Source organism: Haemaphysalis longicornis, unplaced genomic scaffold (genome assembly GCF_048455015.1).
Source record: "Haemaphysalis longicornis isolate Haplotype H1 unplaced genomic scaffold, Haemaphysalis longicornis Haplotype H1 scaffold_11, whole genome shotgun sequence".
Taxonomy (NCBI): Eukaryota; Metazoa; Arthropoda; class Arachnida; order Ixodida; family Ixodidae; genus Haemaphysalis; species Haemaphysalis longicornis.
Genome location: NW_027526214.1, coordinates 93915746 through 93920284, shown reverse-complemented (window position 1 = coordinate 93920284; position 4539 = coordinate 93915746). Strand labels below are relative to the sequence as shown.

At 47.4% G+C, this 4539-nt stretch overlaps 1 non-coding gene across 1 annotated transcript; it reads right to left on the bottom strand.

Moving 5' to 3' along the window:
• Window positions 1–978: 978 nt before the first annotated feature.
• On the bottom strand, window positions 979–1051 carry Trnak-uuu (transfer RNA lysine (anticodon UUU)). Its single transcript has one exon. It is a non-coding gene; the product is annotated as a tRNA-Lys (tRNA).
• Between the last annotated feature and the right edge of the window lie 3488 nt (window positions 1052–4539).

Genomic DNA, 4539 nt, shown 5'->3' with positions numbered 1-4539 from the left:
AAACAAAGAAAACCACGCGCCCATTGTGGGGACCGAACCCACGCCTTTCGATTACATGTCGAATGCTTTACGAATTCGGATATCTGGGCGACTGTGTTCGCCTTCACTTTATGGGCTCTTTATGTTTACTACAAGTGTGTCTGACACTTGAGGGTGGTGGCCAGCGCCACTCTGACTACACGGGGGGAAGGGGAAATTCTTTTCAACCACCGGGGTGTGACTCCAACGTCTATAGCCTGTCATGAGCGGGTAAGGGCGGGAAGCAGTCTTATGTGCCTAGGCATCAAGGCAGCCTGAACCGAGACCTTCGCTCGGCTTTCGCAGAATAATATAGTAAGAAATTGCGGGGCTCGTTGAGGAAATAAAGAAAGATAGCTCAGCAGTCTACAATGCCAAAGGAGGAATAGGGGTGTGGTTAGGTTCTTTTCTTTTTTTACTACGAATATTAAAGTAAACATTTTTTTGAAATCTACAGAAGAAAGAAAGAAAAAAAAATGCGCGCCCAGCGTGGGGACCGAAACAACGCCCTTCGATTACATGTCGAATGCCTTACCAATTCGGCTATCTGAGCGACTGTGTTCTCCTTCACTTTCTCGGCTATTTATATTTACTAGAAGTGTATCTGACACTTGAGGGTGGTGGCTAGTGCCACTGTGACTACACGCGGAGAAGGGGACCTTCTTTGCAACCCCCGGGGCGCGACTCCAACGTCTACAGCCTGTCATGAGCGAGTAACTGGCGGGAAGCCCTCTTATGTACCAAGGCATCAAGGCTGCCTGAACCGAGACCCTCGCTAGGCTTTCGCAGAATAATATAGTAAGAAATTGAGGGGCTCGTTCAGGAAATACAGAAAGATAGGTCAGCTGTCTACAATGCCAAAGGAGGCATAGGGGTGTGGTTAGGCTCTTTTCTTTTTTACTATGGTTAATGAAGTAAACATTTTTTTAAATCTACAGAAGAAAGAAAAAAAGAAAAACGCGCCCAGAGTGGGGACCGAACCCACGCCTTTCGATTAAATGTCGAATGCCTTAACAAATTCGGCTATCTGGGCGACTGTGTTCTCCCTCACTTTTTGGGTTATATATATTTACAAAAGTGTATCTGACACATGAGGGTGGTGGCCAGCGCCACTCCGACTACACGGGGAGAAGGCGACCTTCTTTTCAACCCCCGGGGTGTGACTCCAACGTCTACAGCCTGTCATGAGCGGGTAACTTGTGGGAAGCCCTCTTATGTACCTAGGCATCAAGGCTGCCTGAACCGAGACCCTCGCTAGGCTTTCGCAGAATATTATAGTAATAAAATGAGGGGCTCGTTGAGGAAATACAGATAGTTCAGCAGTCTACAATGCCAAAGGAGGCAAAGGGGTGTGGATAGGCTATTTTCTTTTTTACTACGGTTATTGAAGTAAACATTTTTAAAATCTACAGAAGAAAGAAAGAAAGAAAAACACGCGCCCAGAGTGGGGACGGAACCCCCGCCTTTCGAATACATGTCGAATGCCTTACCAATTCGGCTATCTGGGTGACTCTGTTCTCCTTCACTTTCTGGGCTGTTTATACTTACTAGAAGTGTTTCTGACACTTGAGGTTGGTGGCCAGTGCCACTCTCACTACATGGGGAGAAGGGGACCTTCTTTTCAACCCCCGGGGCGTGACACCAACGTCTACAGCCTGTCATGAGCGGGTAACTGGTGGTAAGCCCTCTTCTGTACCTAGGCATCAAGGCTGCCTGAACCGAGACCCTCGCTAGGCTTTCGCAGAATTATATAGTAAGGGAATGAGGGGCTCGTTGAGGAAATACAGAAAGATAGGTCACCATTCTACAATGCCAAAGGAGGCATAGGGGTGTGGTTAGGCTCTTTTCTTTTTTACTTCGGGCAATGAAGTAAACTTTTTTTTAAAATCTACAGAAGAAGGAAAGAAAGAAAAACACACGCCCGTAGTGGGGACCGAACCCACGCCTTTCGATTACATGTTGAATGCCTTAAGAATTCGGATATCTGGGCGACTGTGTTCTCCTTCACTTTCTGGGCTATTTATATTTACTAAAAGTGTATCTGACACTTGAGGGTGGTGGCCAGCGCCACTCTGACTACACGGGGAGAAGGGGAAATTCTTTTCAACCCCCGGGGCGTGACTCCAATGTGTACAGCCTGTCATGAGCGGGTAACGGGCGGGAAGCAGTCTTATGTGCCTAGGCCTCAAGGCTTCCTGAACCGAGACCCTCACTAGGCTTTCGCAGAATAATATAGTAAGAAATGGAGGGGCTCCTTGAGGAAATTAAGAAAGATAGGTCAGCAGTCTACAATGCCAAAGGAGGCATGGGGGTGTGGTTAGGCTCTTTTCTTTTTTACTACGAATATTGAAGTAAACATTTTTTCCTTCTACAGAAGAAAGAAAGAAAGAAAAACACGCGCCCAGCGTGGGGACCGAACCAACGCCCTTCGATTACATGTCGAATGCCTTACCAATTCGGCTATCTGGGCGAATGTGTTCTCCTTCACTTTCTGGGCTATTTATATTTACTAGAAGTGTATCTGACACTTGAGGGTGGTGGCCAGCACCACTCTGACTACACGGGGAGAAGGGGACCTTCTTTTCAACCCCCGGGGCGTGACTCCTACGTGTACAGCATGTCATGAGCGGGTAACGTGCAGGAAGCCCTCTTATGTACCTAGGCATCAAGGCTGGCTGAACCGAGACCCTCGCTAGGCTTTTGCAGAATAATATAGTAAGGAAATGAGGGGCTCGTTGAGGAAATACAGAAAGATAGGTCAGCAGTCTAGAATGCCAAAGAAGGCATAGGGGTGTGGTTAGGATCTTTTCTTTTTTACTACGGTTAATGAAGTAAACATTTTTTTATATCTACAGAAGAAAGAAAGAAAGAAAAACACGCACCCAGAGTGGGGACCGAACCAACGCCTTTCGATTACATGTCGAATGCCTTACCAATTTGGTTATCTGAGCGACTGTGTGCTCCTTCGCTTTCTGGGCTATTTATATTTACTAGAAGTGTATCTGACACTTGAGGGTGGTGGCTAGTGCCACTGTGACTACACGCGGAGAAGGGGACCTTCTTTGCAACCCCCGGGGCGCGACTCCAACGTCTACAGCCTGTCATGAGCGGTTAACTGACGGGAAGCCCTCTTATGTACCTAGGCATCAAGGCTGCCTGAACCGAGACCCTCGCTAGGCTTTCGCAGAATAATATAGTAGGGAAATGAGGGGCTCGTTGAGGAATTACAGAAAGATAGGTCAGCAGTCTACAATGCCAAACGAGTCACAGGGGTTTGGTTAGGCTCTTTTCTTTTTTACTATGGGTAATGAAGTAAACATTTTTTTTAAATCTACAGAAAAAAGAAAGAAAGACAAACACGCACCCAGAGTGGAGACTGAACTCCCGCCTTTCGATTACATGTCGAATGCCTTACCAATTCGGCTATCCAGGTGACTGTGTTCTCCTTCACTTTCTGGGCGTTTTATACTTACTAGAAGTGTATCTGACACTTGAGGGTGGTGGCCAGTGCCACTCTGACTACACGGGGAGAAGGGAACCTTCTTTTCAACCTCCGGGGCGTGACTCCAACGTCTACAGCCTGTCATGAGCGGGTAACTGGCGGGAAGCCCTCTTATATACCTAGGCATCAAGGCTGCCTGAACCGAGACCCTCGCTAGGCTTTCGCAGAATAATATAGTAAAGAATTGAGGGGCTCGTTGAGGAAATACAGAAAGATAGGTCAGCAGTCTACAATGCCAAAGGAGGCATAGCGGTGTGGTTAGGCTTTTTTCTTTTTTACTACGGTTAATGAAGTAAACATTTTTTTTAATCTACAGAAGAAAGAAAGAAAAACACGCGCCCAGAGTGGGGACTGAACTCCCGCCTTTCGATTACATGTCGAATGCCTTACCAATTCGGCTATCTGGGTGACTGTGTTCTCCTTCACTTTCTGGGCTATTTATACGTAAGGAAGTGTGTCTGACACTTGAGGGTGGTGGCCAGTGCCACTCTGACTACACGGGGAGAGGGGGACCTTCTTTTCAACCCCCGGGGCGTGACTCCAACGTCTACAGCCTGTCATGAGCGGGTAACTGGCGGGAAGCCCTCTTATGTACCTAGGCATCAAGGCTGCCTGAACCGAGACCCTCGCAAGGCTTTCGCAGAATAATATAGTAAGGAATTGAGGTGCTCGTTGAGGAAATACAGAAAGATAGGTCAGCAGTCTACAATGCCAAAGAAGGCAAGGCGGTGTGGTTAGGCTTTTTTCTTTTTTACTACGGTTAATGAAGTAAACCTTTTTTTTTAATCTACAGAAGAAAGAAAGAAAAACACGCGCCCAGAGTGGGGACCGAACTCCCACCTTGCGATTACATGTCGAATGCCTTACCAATTCGGCTATCTGGGTGACTGTGTTCTCCTTCACTTTCTGGGCTATTTATACTTACTAGAAGTGTATCTGACACTTGAGGGTGGTGGCCAGTGCCACTCTGACTACACGGGGAGAAGGGGACCTTCTTTTCAACCCCCGGGGCGCGACTC